At 35.9% G+C, this 16,448-nt stretch overlaps 1 pseudogene; it reads right to left on the bottom strand.

Annotated features, from left to right (window-relative positions):
• Positions 1–6,435: 6,435 nt before the first annotated feature.
• The window catches only part of LOC101963118 (bax inhibitor 1 pseudogene), a 31,677-nt pseudogene continuing 21,664 nt past the window's right edge, over positions 6,436–16,448 (bottom strand).

Below are 16,448 nucleotides of genomic sequence, written 5' to 3'. Positions count from 1 at the left end.
TCTAACAGGAGGGCTGAGCCTGAGGGAGGGGACGGGGGTAGGGCCACAGCGGGAGGCGGTGCCGCGGCACCGAGAGGACTCCTGGGAATTGTAGTTCTCGGACATTGTTGTGGAGGATCCCGGGGTCCTGGTTCTGAGCTGCGCATGCTCGAAAATGTTCGCGTCCCGCCCCCACACCGTTACCATGGTCACTGACTCTGTAAGGGAGCGTATGCAAAAGATTGTTGAATAAACAAGGATGGTCCTGTGTCTTAGTGTTGTTGAGGAACCGTCCCATAGTGGGTCCTACCTACTTCGCTCCACCTGCAACAGCTAGCCTCACCACACACAAGTGCCCCGTGCAATCTAACGTTCTCCGGATATTTCAGCCTTCTCTGCTGCTTTTCTTCCACATATCCTGAATTACAAATACCCCATTTCCCTTGCTTGATTCAAGTGAATCCTGTGTTAAACTCAAATTTCTTTACCTAAAACACTGAAATCTTGTTGCTTCCAGTAATTTAACAATGAGGTTGTGAAATTGTTAGTAACATCACCACTAACAGAATCCCATAATTTCTTTGCTCAGTTAGTCTCATCTAATTCTAGTGCCAGCAAAAGTAAAGTTCAGGATTAAGATCGCTGAATTTTACTTGATCATATAAAATAATTAAGATCTCTTCACTTTAAGGCCTACGATGCCTAAGACATACACATTTCATTAAGTGCCTGTAAGTTCACAAGGTGAGTGTAAAGTTGAAAATGGTTCACTGTATTAGCAAACTTTCATTTGGCAATAAGAAATCTGAACCAAGCTTATGAGTATGTTGTTGGGCTGGTCAGCTAAGTCTACACCCATTCTGGGCACCCAGGTATGCATAGGTGGTGGTGAAGGGTGGAGAAAGCCAGGACACATGACTGGCTCTCCAGAAGGCTAGAAGTAACCTGTCTCAGGTTCATTGTTTTTCTCATTTCAGTCTACTTAGAACCCCACACCCTGGAAGAAAAAGATTAATGCTTAGGAATCAACATACATTTATGGGAAGTCAAAGTTTTTGAAAGGAGTCTCAGTATCAGAAATCCTGATTCCTTCAGACCACATAATTGTTTGCTCATTCAAAATACACTTATTGAATGTCCTTGTGGCAGGCACTTTACTGAGCCTCAGAAATAGAGGTACAGAAATGCAAAGGAAACATTCCTTGTTTTCAAAGTGCTTACTTTGCAAAGGAGATAAACACTACTATAGTAGAAAAGTGCATAACCCCCCCCCCCCCGGACTCAGGCAAGGTCAAGAGATTCTTCAAAAGATCATTTGAATTTGAGAATAAATAGAAATGGGAGTATCTGTGTATTTAGTGCCAGAAAAGTGGGGAAGAGCTTTGGAGGGCAGGGAGAGCAACAAGTGTGAAAATATGGGAAGCATGTAATCAAAGAACATTTTGGTTCAGCATTGCGGGAAGTAGAATGGAGTTGGGGACAGTGGCTAGAGAAGCTGTTGAAAAAAAGTAAGGAGACAGCCTAGATGATGATGAATCTTGTACAATATGCTAATGTGGACTTTTTTCTGGAAATAATAGAAAGCCACACCAGGATTGTAAGCAGATGAAATTTTGATAAGGTACGCATTTTAGGAAGATTACTCTCTGTAGTGTAACATGTATGGGGCATGATACAGTATTATACTGGAAAAGATAAGAGAATGAACTAAGGTACTGGTGGCAGCAGGATTCAGAACTGAGAGTAATCAGGTGCTACTTAGAAGATAAAATTAATAGAACCTAAAGACTAATTGCCTATGTTTAGGGGTAAAGAAAGGATGAGGGAAGTTATAAATTATGATGCTTTTGGTTGCAAATAGCAAAAATCTTAACTCTAATTGGCTTAACTGAGGGAGATTTATTGACCCATCTATCTAGAAAATCTAGGAAAAAGGATGGCTACAGGGGTGATTGATGCCACAACTCAGCGATGTCATTAAGGACACATTTCTTTCTCATTTTCATGCTTTTAGTATTAGCTTTATGGTCAAATGACAGTTGTCACAAATCCTGTGGATATAAGTTTTGCCATCTGGGCCCATTACGACATATGAAGAATGATGAAGAATAGTCTCTTTGGAAAAGAGAGAAAACTCTTTCCCAGAAGTCTCAATAATTGAGTCACATGTCCATACATAAGCTAAAAATGGTAGACAAGAGGTGGCATGAAGTTAATTATTTTAGGATAAAGATATAAGCCTACTCTTAGGGTAAAAGGAGTCAGCTTTCTTCAAGGCTGTGATGACGAGGTTTGGATGTCCTCATGAAAACTGATGTGGTTATCCAGAATGAGAAAAACAGAGACTGAGGAGCTACTACAAGGAAGACACCAAGATTGGCTCCCAGATTTCTGGTTTGTGTGATGACAAGCTAGTGATGCCATTCATTGAGTTAGGGGATACAAGAGATGGAACAGATTTGAGGGGGAATTTGAGTACTTCTTTTTGAGTAGGTTGATTTTGAGTTGATTCTGCAACATCCAGTTGGAGAAGTAGAGTGGACAGTTACATAAATACTCTTAGGCTCAGGAGAGAGATCAAAGCAACATAATAGAGGATTGGAATATACCATCATATAGATGGTATTGAAGTTAAAGAAATAGATGAGATCACTCTGGAATAGTATGCACAGCAGAAAAGGAGTAATCAATAATAGAACGTTGGAAAGTGCTAGCACTTAAGAAGTAGGTAGGAAGATCATGAAAGCCCATTGGAAGTAACAAAAGAACTAGGACATACGAAGGAGCAGAAAATTTAATTTTGGTTGCAAACAGCAAAAATCTTAATTCTAACTGGAGTAAAGTCTACATAAAGTTGCAAATGACAGAGATGATAGAATTGGCAGTCAGCAACTTCAAAGTGTCATGGTAAATATGCTCCACATGCTAAGAGAGATTAAAGATGTAAGAAGTGGAATCTAGAGATTAAAATTACAACTTCTGAAATAAAAATTTTACTGATAGGATTCACACTCAGAGGTAGTAGCAAATTAAGGCACTCAGAGAAAAAATTAGAACATTTAAAGAGATAGCAATAGTGGAGCACACCTGTAATCCCAGAGGTTCGGGAGACTGAGGCAGGAAGATTGCAAGTTCAAAGCCAGCCTCAGCAATTTAGCAAGGCTCTAAGCAACTTAGTGAGACACTGTCTTAAAATAAAAAATAAAAAAAGGGCTGGGGATGTGGCTCAGAAGTTAAGCGTACTTGAGTTCAATCCCTGGTACCAAAAAAAAAAAAAAAAAAAAACCAAACCAAAACAAAACAACAACAACTACAAAAAAAAAAAAAAAAAAACAAAAACATAGCAATAGAACCTAGCCAAAATAAAAGAGAAAGCGGAAGAGGAGGAGAGGAGGGGGAGGGAGAACTCAAGAAGAGTTCAGTGATCCGTGTGATAATATCAAGCACTTTAATATTTGCTTAATTACATTCCCAGAGGAGAGAAGGGCCTTAGGGGTTAACAAAAAATTATTTGAAGCAATATGGCTGAAAGTATTTTCAAATTGATGAAACTTATAAACCCAAGAGCTCAGTGAATCCTAAACAGGCTAAATGCACACACACTCTTAAAAACCACTGCAAAAGGCATCATTGCCAAACTGTTGAAATGCAGTGTTATGGAGAAGATATAAAAAGGTATATTACATATAAAGGAATAAAGACAAAAGTTCAGTGGACTCCAATCAAAACCTCTGAAAGTCCAGAATACATTGAAAAGATATCTTTAAATCACTGAAAGGAAAAAAAATCTGTCATATAGAATCATATATTTAGAGAAAATGTCTTTCAAAAATGAAGGCTTAACAGTATGGAGATTCCTGGGAAAGCTGGGAATGGAACCACCATTGACCCAGCTATTCCCCTTCTCGGACTATTCCCCAAAGACCTTAAAAGAGCATATTATAGGGATATAGCTACATCGATGTTCATAGCAGCACAATTCACAATAGCTAGACTGTGGAACCAACGTAGATGCCCTTCAATAGATGAATGGATAAAAAAAAAATGTGGCATTTATACACAATGGAGTATTACTCAGCACTAAAAAATGACAAAATCATGGCATTTGCAGGGAAATGGATGGTATTAGAGCAGATTATGCTAAGTGAAGCTAGCCAATCCCTAAAAAACAATTGCCAAATGTCTTCTTTGATATAAGGAGGGCAACTAAGAACAGAGCAGGGAGGAAGAGCATGAGAAGAAGATTACCATTAAACAGGGATGAGAGGTGGGAGGGAAAGGGAGAGAGAAGGGAAATTGCATGGAAATGGAAGGAGACTCTCATTGTCATACAAAATTACATATAAGAGGAAGTGAGGGGAAAGGGAAAAAAACGAGAGAAATGAGTTAAGATAGATGGGGTAGAGAGAGGGAAGGGGAGGGGAGGGGAGGGGGATAGGAAGGGGATAGGAAGGGCAGCAGAATACAACAGACACTAGTATGGCAGTATGTAAAAACATGGATGTGTAACCGATGTGATTCTGCAATCTGTATACGGGGTAAAAATGGAAGTTCATAACTCACTTGAATCAAATGTATGAAATATGATATATCAAGAGCTTTGTAATGTTTTGAACAACTAATAATAATTTAAAAAAGCAACTTACACATCATGGAAAAAATATATCAAGGAAAACATTAGATAAAAACAAAGCTACTAGTAGATAAATTTAAAAATTATAAATATGAAATATTTCTGATAGAATTTCTATCATTTTTATTCTTTGTACAAATATTCTTTGTTAGTTTAGAATTAATAGTATAAAATATACTGATAAAGAAACACAGAAAATCATAAATAAATAATTTTTATTTCTTGAAAGTCCTTACTTCTTAAATAAAGAATATACCATAAATATTTCCTTTAAAAAAAAATGAAGACTTAAGAAAACAAAAGCTAGGACAATGTCTCTAGCAGAACTGCACTACAAGAAGTATTAAAGCGGGCTGGGGATGTGGCTCAAGCCGTAGCGCGCTTGCCTGGCGTGTGTGTGTGTGTGTGTGTGTGTGTGTGGGGCCCAGGTTCGATCCTCAGCACCACATACCAACAAAGATGTTGTGTCCGCCGAGAACTAAAAAATAATAAATACTAAAAATTCTCTCTCTCTCCTCTCTCACTTTCAAAAAAAAAAAAAAAAAGTATTAAAGCAACTTCTTCAGCATACGAAAAGCAATACCACAGGAAAATTTGGACTTATGCTAATGAATGAAGTGTTCCAGAAGTAGTAATATAAGTTTCCCTCCTCAATCAAAAAAATTTTAAAGATAATTTAATAAAATAACAACACGGTTTTAGGGCTATAACACACATGGAAATAAAATTTTGGACAATAAATAGCTCAAAATGTTCAAGGAGGAAATGGAATTATATTGTCTAGAAAGATCTGGCATTTTACATGAAGCATTATATGATTGTTTGAAGGTAAATTGTGCCAGTTAAAGATGTATATTCTAAACCTCAGAGTAGCTGTGAAAAATAAAAACAGATATACTTAGTAAATAAAAATGTAGATAAAATGAAATCCTAAAACAAAGAAAAATGTGGGAGAAACTGAAATAGAAGAGATTTGTGTCCCTAATGACCATGGAACTGATATATCAGCTCTGGATGCATTACCTTCTGACTTCTTTTAAAATGAGAAACAAAATTCTATCTTGTTTAAAGGCATCACTATTTTTTTTTTATAATTCATTAATAAAGTTTATCTAATGTATAAATCATCAACACTAAACTAAGTAACCATGAAAAGAAATCACAAATAACATTTAAATTCGTATCTATTGACTTTTTTTCTCATTTTTATTTATCATCCTCTATGACTCTTGTATAGCATAATTCTTTTTTAATTATTTTTATTCTAATTTGTTATATATGACAGCAGAATGCATTCCAATTCCTATTATACATATAGAGTACAATTTTTCATGTCTCTGGTTGTACACAAAGTAGAGTCACACAATTTGTGCCTTCATATATGTACTTAGGTGAGATATGTCCATCTCATTCCACCGTCTTTCCTACCCTCATACCCCCTCCCTTCCTCTCCCTTCCCTTTACTCTATCTAGAGTTCATCTAATCCTACTGTAAAGGCATCACTATTTCGTGTTCTGCGTTGTGTAGCAGAACCTAAATGGAATAGCCACAAGCCAATAGTAGTTTCATCAAATCAAGTATATTTTTCTGAATCAGAGAGATACCATGTTGCCTAGAATTTGGGTGTATGATCAGCAATTTAAACATAGTTTTGGGTCTTGTATATTTGGGACTAAGTTCATTTTTTGTATAAAGATCATTTAGTTCCATTAGTTTTTTTTCTTTTTAATGATTTCATTATCATAGAACATGCCATCTATAATGTGTGCAAAGAGAACATGGAGGGAGAGGAAGTCAAACTGGGATAGACTGGATGGTCATTTCACTTCTCTTTCTTTTCGTCTTTCTCATTCATAGCCCAGATCATCATGAGTTCTCTGAAGAGAGTAATGAAATAGAAGAAGAGATCAATGCAGTGCCAGATATAATCCTTATTGCCATTTTTAGCATTTTTCAATAATGAGTTGAATATCAAAAAGGACAAAGCCAAACACATCCACCAGCCCCATATACAGTTTTGCCTGGAAAAGCCAAATGGATCCAAAGAAAAGGTTTCCCAGTGAAGACAAGAGCATCAGGCTCATGACTGACATCAAGATACCTCCCAGAAAGAGGTAGTGCCTGGTGTAGAGTGCATTGAGGGTGAAGGAGGTAAAGATAATTGCTGTGCCCATGAAAGCCTGGGAAGGATGCTAAGATTGACATCAATGCACAATTCCAGGGCAGGGCGCACACCAACTCCTGTAAGGAAAGCAAATCCAGTGAGAAGTCCCAGTGTTTTCTGCTCAGTTTCACAGCTATAAGGTATTGACATCAGCCAAATCATTAACCCCAGGGAGCTCAAGGCAGAGAGTAGGGCAGCCTGAATGAAATGAGTAACCACAAGGACATAGGCTTCCGCAGCCACCAGAAACATACGAAGGGCAAAAGTGGCATAGACCTTCTTTGAATGCTGCTGGGTCAAGGGATTATATGTGAAAAATTTAAAAGTGCACAGAGTGGATCTTCCAGTCAAATATGTTCACGTGTAGACACATGAGGCTGTGTGACATAGCTTCTACTTTCCTTAACCTGCCTCTCAGGGGTCTATGAGCTCTTCTAACACCAGATGTGCTCTCAGTCAGTTCTTCTTGAAGGATGAATATAATAAATGCTTCGTACAGTCATTAGAGTTCAGTAAATGCTCAATTAATATATAGTATTTCAAAACTGAGTCATAATTATTAAGGTAGATATACCACAATTTAGACATATGCTGGGGTTTGTAGAAAGGTGTAGAAAGGTGACGTTCATTTATATATCAAAATCTGTGACACACTTTTTGAAACTGACTTTACCTTCATTATATGGTTCTTCAAAATCTGTAATCCTTTGAATTCGGAACTGTTCAGTTATGGAAAATTCGTGTACCTCCAGTTACTACCTGCTCAGTCTATATATCTAAAGTAACACCTACATTTCCTTAACAAAAGCAGCTCTTCTTTTATTGTTTATTTGCAACAAAAAGTATATTCAGCTGCCTAGTCATTTCCATTAGAAAATAAATCCTGGGGAGCTAAACTTTTTTGGATTTCTTAAATTCTAAAATGGTTCTGATCTGGGGAAGTTGCTTGATAAATTTTGACAAGTTTCCTGACCTATTTGACTATATCAAAATCAACTAAATCTGTTTCTACTCTTTCCCCAAATATGAAAACAGTGCTTAGGATATGAACATAAAGAAAAATCCAATATAGGTACCTGTGTTAGTCAGCTTTCCATTGCTATAACAAACACCTGAGATAAACAACTTATAAAGAGAAAAGTGTTATTTTGGCTCGGTTTTAGAGGTTTCAGTCCCTGATTGTTTGGCCTTGTTGCTTTCAGGCATGTAGTAAGGTACCACATTATGGCATGTAGCATCTAGCAGAGCAAAATCATTCTTCTCATGGCTGGGAAACAAAAGAAAAAGCTAGAGGATGAGGCCAGGGTCCCACTATCCCCTTCAAGGGCATACCGCCAATCACCTAATACTTCCCACTAGGCTCTAGCTCCTAAAGGTCTTACCACCTTCCAACGGGAAGCAAGATTTTATCACACAGATGTTTGGGGAACACCTAATGTCAAACTTTCACAGTACCTTTCTCTAAAATAACATGCAACAAATATAATTTGCTGGTAAATGATGCTGATGAAATTAGATAGACCAATCTTTTCTTGTAACTTGAAGTAACTATTATAAACTTTTCTTTCTCCTTTCATTGCAAATATTTCATCTGCTACAAATAAACAGATCTTTTCAGGTTTTGTCCAAATTTTCCATAGCTTATATTGAAAAACGATTGTATCCTCTTATGATAAATTCCTGACACACTTCTGTTTGGGACCAGAAAGATCCTAGTTGACATATTGGATTCTTGCTGAAATTCTTGGTTTTGAAAACAATAAAGTTGTGTGTGTGTGTGTGTGTGTATTCATTTTAATATTTAGATTTTAAGTAGGCTAACTCTCGAACTCCTACCTTCCAACATTCCTTCCCAAAATAAAATTATTCTCTCCTAATGTCCTCAAAGCCTCCAAATAGCTCATAGTCAACATGGAACATGTTCCTATTTTAAACTTGTGAATGGCATACAACTTGAAGTCCTGGGCTTTCACTCAAAAGATTTGTAGGCCCCAAATGCTGGCTCTGACATTTTAGATACATTTGGAAAATGTCAAAGACAATCTAGTTAAGATTTTAATAGTTTAAAGGAATATGCTTGTTCACCAAAGAATGAAGCCTGTATAGTCTCTGTATTAGTACAAACAACGTGTACACAAGCAGTCATTTTGGAAGATCAAAAAATACTGTGATCCAGGCATGATGGCACACGCCTGTAATCCCAGCAGCTCTAGAGGCTGGGACAGGAGAATCACAAGTTCAAAGCCAGCCTAAGAAACTTAATATATATTTAAAAAATATATATATATATAATACAAAGAAAAGGGCTAAGGATATGGCTCAGTGGTTGAGCACTCCTGGGTTCAATCCCTAGTATCCTCTCTTCTCACAAAAAAAAAATGATATATATGAGAAATATGAAAAGTGAAAAACTCATGAAGATAATAGTTCAATTGTGTTTTCAACCCTAAAATTAATTTGTTTGCTCATTGGCTAATTACTTAAATTTTCATATCTCAGATTTAATTCATTTATTCTTTCATCAAATACTTATTAATATGTACTATGGTTCCAGGTTGTGTATACAAACATTAATTAGTCACGATCCCAATCTTTGAAAACCTTACAATCAAGTTAATAAAGTAAGAACAATAAAGTTTTATAGGTTCTTTTCTAGATACATATTTAGGGAATAGTGGGAATATAGAGAAGAGAATAATTAATTTTGAATGAGACTGTAGTCAAACATTTCAGGGCTAAGGTAGCAATGGAGGTGAATCTTGAAAAATGAGAAGGTGCTCACTAGATGGAAAGGAGAATCTCAGGAGGCCCGCAATGTCAGAAAAAGAAGTAGAAGGATGGAATAGTTGGGCCCATAAGGGTGTGGCACGGACACCCTGGATGATGAGGTCAGGGAAATTTTCTGAGAGCAGATCATGGAAGTCCTTGTATACCACACCATGTCAAAGAGTTTGGCAATGAGGATCTATTGAAAGATTTTTAACAGAGGAGTGATACAAAATCATATTTGTGCTTGAGTAGAATGGTCAGTTAAAAGAATATGCAATAATACAGGACAGATATGATAGGAAAAATGAAGTAGTATATATATTTATGTGCCTACATCCTCATCAATCTTTTCTTATTTTCTGTTACTTTCATTTTAGATATTTTAGTATGTGCATAGTATCCCATTGCAATTTCTTGGATGATTAAAGAAACTGAGCAAATATTAAGAATAATACTGGCCATTTAGAAATCCTTTCTTTAAAGAGCCTATGCCACCTCTTCTATTATATTGTTTTTTTATTATAATTCTTTATAACTACAAATATATAAAATATTTGTTTAGCTATAAATCCTTTATCAGATATGTATGTATATGTATATATATATACTACATAACTGGTCTTTATTGAGATTCTCCTACACAAAGGTAGTGTCAATTTAGACCTTACCCTCAATAATGAAGAAACTTTGGGTTTAGATTTATAACAAGAAAAAAAAATTCCTATATTCAGAGATCAGGACAGACAATAAATTTTTGCTACTTGTCCAGTCTGATGGACAAACTTGTTTTAGCTCCTTTGCACAGACTGTGAAGCTATTTGAAAGTCCAGGCTTTAGCAGAAGTCCAATTCTACCCTCTTACTCTGCAGGTACAAGGGCACATCTTACATCTTCTGTCCCTTCTGTGGAAATTAAAACCCTGGCCCGTAGCTCCTGAGGCCTATAATTAGGTCCCTGGCTTTGAGTCTCCCCTAATTTAATAATATTTTTTTCCTCCTATCACAATATGAATTTCTCTTTCTCCCAACATCAGTTATGTATTTTGTGTGTTTCTTTCCTTTTTTTTTTTAATTTACCCAGAATTTCAATGTATTTGTATCAGAAGAGGTGGCTCCAGTTACTCAACTCAGTCTACCATGATGTAGGAATCTGTTTCTTAATTTATTTTTGAAAACCTTATCAGACATTTTGTCATAACTACGTTTTTTTTTCCCCCTCAAAATACTTACCTGTACTTTTAAGAACACATTTGACTTTCTAAAATGCTATGGTCATTAATTGTTTAAGTAAAACAAATGAACAAACAAACAAAACAAAGCAAAACCATACTGTCTGTTAGGCCTTTCCATTTTCAGAAACTTATTACATTCTTAGGGAATACTGGGGAGCAGGGCCAAGTGGAGAAAGGGTTTAGGGTAACAACCATGTTTAATATGGTAAGCTGGAGGAATATTAACTCACTAAACTCAGTTTAATTCTGTCTATTCCATCCCTCCAGTTAGGTGGGTCCCAACATAACCCCCAATCCTTCCTTATTAGTTTCCTCTAGTTATCTGTTACTTTAGTAACTAAAGTAGCAAATTATTCCCTCAACTCTGCAGTTTGTTTGTAAAATCTTTGTAGACCTGGATTGTGTCAACTGAACACTCTTGTTTGTCTGAGCTCTGCTTTTCTAAGGATGGATTCTACAGAACCGATTCTCTCAAACTGCAGTCATATTTTCTCTGCTGGTTCCCCCATGCAGTTTCACATCCTTCCTTAATCATCTGGTATCTCCTCCTGCTCTTCCTGCCTCCACAGTTACCTCTCAGAGATCAGTTGCTTCACAACTCCACCCTACTGTGTCACTGTATGAAGCTCCCAGCCTCCCAACCTGAGTCACCACACGCCCCCTCCTAGTGTTACCAGCCCAGCTCCAGCCCCCAGACTTGTCTCAACTCAGATAAAAATCAGTATCACATATTTGCATAGATGCAGTTTTATTTGCCAGACTTGGCTAGCCTGAGCTTCTTTGATTGGTGGGAGAATTTTTAAAAAGGCATTATTTAGAAAACTTCTTATTATAGAAAATTTCAATATATACAGAAAGAGAGAAAGTAGTCGAATGAATCCCACGTAGCCATCAATCAGCTTCAATAGTTTCAACTCTTGGTCAATCTTGCTTTATCTCTACCTCTACCTCACCCACTGGTTCACTGGTTCATTTTGAAACAAATCCTAGATGCCATATAATTCCTGTATTTCCATTTGTGACTCTTAAAAAGGGAGTATCTTTTTTTTTTTTTGATACAGAGATTAAACACAGGCGAGCTTTATCACTGAGCCACGTCCCCTACTTTTTTTTTTTTTTTTTTTTTAAGTTTGAGAGACAATGTCTTGCTAAGTTACTGAGGATCTCACTAAGCACCAAGACTGGCCTTGAACTTGCGATCCTCCTGCCTCAGCCTCCCATGTTGTTGGGATTACACATGTGCCACCAGGCCTGGTAGGGGTATCTTTTTTTTTTTTTTTTTAAAGTATAAACACAATGCTACTAACATACCTAAAACCAAAAACTCTGAATATTTTCCTAATATTCTCATATATCCAAGTTTTTTTAAAAAACTGAGATCCAAATAAGAAATATACATGCCTTTAGTTGATTCATCTCTTACATCTTTCTCTTAAAACAACAACAACTTTGCATTATGGAAAATTTTAGGGATAGTAAAGGACATACATAAAACAAAAACCTTGTTCTTTAAATGTTAGCAGAACAATTACCCTTTCCCACATCTTAGCTCCTTTTACTATTATTTTTGTATGTGTATATGTTCTTATAAAATTTTATTTATGAAAGCAAATGGTTAGATTTGATCCACAGACTGTAGTTTACTGGTACTTATATTTTTTAATTGACACATAATATTGTACATATTTATTGGGAACAGTGCAATAATTTGATACATTATATAATGCATAATTAGCAAATTGAAGTAATTAACATTTCCTTTCCTCAAATATATATCATTCTATGTATTGAACCCTACTGCTATTCTTTTGGATGATGACAACGGAAACTATACCACCAGACTTTTGCTTCACTCTCACCATTAACATTTCCCTCTAGGTAGGTAGCCAACATAAGATCCTATATGGAGTGAAATCACAAAGAGAATCCAGCACTATCTTGGGATCCTTAACCATAACACTGGCATCCCCACGAGTGAGACTAGTCTCCCTCACAAATGAAACCAGGATTCCTGTCCAACTCTTTAGAATTCCCTCCCTTAATATATGCTCCTACTGAGAATGCCCTAAGCCGTAGCATGGGTTTCCTCTTGCTTGTTAGACATATTTTTTGCACTTATTTTTTTCTCTGGATAGAGAATGTCAAAGACTATATCTAGGCAGTTAAAAAAAAAAGATCCCATTGATACAGAGGGAGAAAAGATGCTAAAAAGCCTACTAGTGCATACTTTTAAAGAAAGCCATTTGGCTATGTTGGGAGCCATGGCTCACACACCTATAGTCCCAGAGACTAGGGAGGCAGAGATTCTATTGGAGGCCAGCCTCAGTAATTAAAAAAAAAATTCTTTTAAATTTGTTCTTTTTAGTTATTCTTGACAGTAGTAGTCTTAGCAATTTAACAAGGCCTTAAGCAACTTACCAAGACCCTGTCTCAAAATTTTAAAAAAATTAAAAGTGTAGCCCAGTGGTGAAGCACCCTTGGAGATTCAATCAGTAGAACCAAAACCAAATAAGTAAAATTAGTTAAATAAAAAATACTTTAAAAGAAAGTCACCTGGCTAATAAGATAATCATTACTGTGACACCTACATTTTCATTTCTGACTGACTAGACTTAACAATATTCAGAAAAATTGTGAGAAGTAAATCTTTTTTTAAAGACTTTTAAAAAGATGGACACAATATCTTTATTAATTTTTATGTGGTGTTGAGGATTGAACCCAGTGCCTCACATGTTCGAGGCAAGTGCTAAACTGCTGAGCTATAACCCCAGCCCTGAGAAGTAATTCTTATCTCTCAGAAAACTAGAAAGCTTAGTAAATACTCAGAAGTATTTTACTGATTTGAAAAGTATAAAGAGAATTCAGCAAAAATCTTGTTCTACTCATATAAAGTAGCAAGATTGATATAAAATAAGAAAATAAGCCTTTTGATAATTACAAGTTGAGCTTGAACTTTTGTTTAGACAATTTCTAAATTTCCTTGTTTGAATAGAACCATGTACAACTTTTTAGATTACTTTGCTATCCTAACCAATTTGTTGCTGTTCACTCTTCAACCATAGCTATCTACCCCTCATCTTCTACTCTCCAGTTCCAAATTCCAACAGATTATTCAACTGAGGGATTAGACTGAGCTAGGAGTTCCAGACAAGTAGGCAATACTTAAAAATCAATTCAGAACATGTCTAAGACAGATGCTATGTAAAGCTTCAAGAGGTAACAAAGGGCCGGATTAGTTATTGAGAATCAGATCTGAGATTTGGGAATGGTCTTTAACTGGCAGTCATTGTTGCCTCTCACCTTCCCCCTTGTAAAAATGTCTGCTATGTTGTAATCACTGAGCAAATGCCAAATGTCTTCTGGGATGTTCTGATCCTGCCAAGGATGCCCCCTCCCCCAAGCTCTCCAGTACTCTGTGGGAAAATCTTTGAATTTCCAGTCTCCAGCATGCCACACCTAAATCTTGGCCACACAACTCTAATAAATGTGGGGTTCAAGCAGCCCTTTAGTTTGCTTGAGTAACAACAACAACAACAAAAAGTCCAGGGAACAGAAGAGAATTAGGGCCGAGGTTGTATATATGCCTCTTTAGAGATTTATATGTGATTCTTGACACAGGAGAAATTGCCATTAGAATTCTGCTGATGTTAGAATCGATCATCACTGTGTGACTTGATAAATAATCATAAAAGGAACACAGTAAGAACCTCATTTTGTAAGTATAGAGCAATGAGATTGATACAAAATAAGAAAATGAGCTCATTCATAACTTGAGGTTCAGTTAAAAATTGTTTATTCGATTTCTAGATTTAATTGTTCAATTACAACCATAAATATATCCACTTATGAGATTATTTTACTATCCTAAACAATTTGTTTCTACTTACTCTTCAACAATAGCTATTGACTCTCAGTTTTTTCTCCCTGTTTCCAAATTCCAACAGACTAATCGACTGGAGGATTAGACTGGACTACTGGTTAAGAACAAATAGATGATTCTTAAATACAAAGAAATGCAATACATAATGCAAATATTTGACAATTTTATTCAATTATTAAATGAGTTAGGTATTAAGATTTATAAATATAACCACTCTGAATTTTCACTGATAACATAGAATTGTGGACTTGGCTGTTAATATGGTTGGCTGCACATGAATAAAAGGCAAACATTGGTACGTGATAACACAGGGAAGCTGGTTGGCTTAGAAGAAAACTTTAAATCTATCTTTATAAATGGAGCAGAGAAGACAGAGTCAAATCACATAGTAATAAAAAAGAAGACAACAACAGAAAAGATAGGTTATATAGTAAAAAATGTTAATTATTTTGAGACCTTTTATCTAGCAATCCAAATAGGACATCTAATCCAATAAAAAAACCCTCTGAGCTGCTGCTAATAATAGTTGTTAATAATAATAATAATAATAATAATAATAAGAAGAAGAAGAAGAAGAAGAAGAAGAAGAAAGAAAAAAATAAAAGGTTTAAAAAGGTTTATACCAGGTTGGAGATGTAGCTCAGTGTTAGAGCACTTGCCTAGCATGTATGAGGCTGTGGGTTTGAGCCCCAGCAGCAAAAATAAATAAATAGAAAAAAGAAAGAAAGAAAAATAAAAATATTTATGCCCCAAACTCACAAACTGTATTAATAAAATTTTTTAAAAATAATTTCAACACATTTAAATAATTTGATTATTTCATACCCAGGCCAAGGAGAATAGAAGCAATAAAAAGGTTTTTCCAGTCCTTGTGGAACTTAACATGTGGATTAACTATGCTTGAGGGATAATTACATGAACAGCTAACTTAAACCTTTGAGGTAGGTATTATGATTCTTCTCATTTTTCAGAGGGGCAAACAGATGGAGACAGATGGATTAATTTACCCAAGATCACACCGTAGAAAGAGGTATAGTTAGGATTCAAACACAAGTGTTATACCATTGCACAGACTTTCAGGTATGAATGGCAACCCCCAGGGACTGTGGAGCAGAGATGAGGGTCAAAGAAGGTTTCTGCTTTCATAGCCTAGAAATAACAGGAAACAGTAAGAGAGGTAAACTCAGTTGTGGAACAGAAATTGATGCCGATAGCAGAAAGCAGGAAAGGAAACTGAAGGCTGGGGGAGCCCCAGACCCTAGTCACTTAGCATTTAATTTACTCTTTAACCTATTCTGCAAATCAGCATCATCATTTTTTAGATGAAGAAACTGAGGCATTAGAAAGTTGAATAAATATCCAGAATTGTTGTTAGTAAATAGTTGATCTGGAGTTGGAATCCAGATCTGTTTGGATGGAGGTACAATTATTCTTTCCAGATTTCCTAAGACAGTTCCAGTTTTAATATTCCATTTGAAGCCATTTTAAACCATTTTATTTTGATTTTTGTCTTAAATGTTTCAATACCATAGAGGGTAACAGTCTGATATCCTTAGAAAGATATTATTTTTACTTTGGCTCCAAATGGTTTTAGCCTTTTCAGAGAGTTTCCAAAGGTGAGTTCCACATTCATTAAAAACTTAGAGCATTTAATTAATAAGGAGTAACTGATTTTGAAAAGGTCTTCTAATTGACTACAGAAATATTATGAAGTACAGTCTGGGTCTATAACCCCATAGGAGATCTATTTATGACACGTTATTATGCAAGAAATGCTCTAAAAATTATTCC

This window comes from Ictidomys tridecemlineatus, chromosome 12 (assembly GCF_052094955.1).
Source record: "Ictidomys tridecemlineatus isolate mIctTri1 chromosome 12, mIctTri1.hap1, whole genome shotgun sequence".
Classification (NCBI taxonomy): domain Eukaryota; kingdom Metazoa; phylum Chordata; class Mammalia; order Rodentia; family Sciuridae; genus Ictidomys; species Ictidomys tridecemlineatus.
Note: the sequence above shows the minus strand (reverse complement) of the source record. Positions and strands in the feature narration are given on the sequence as shown.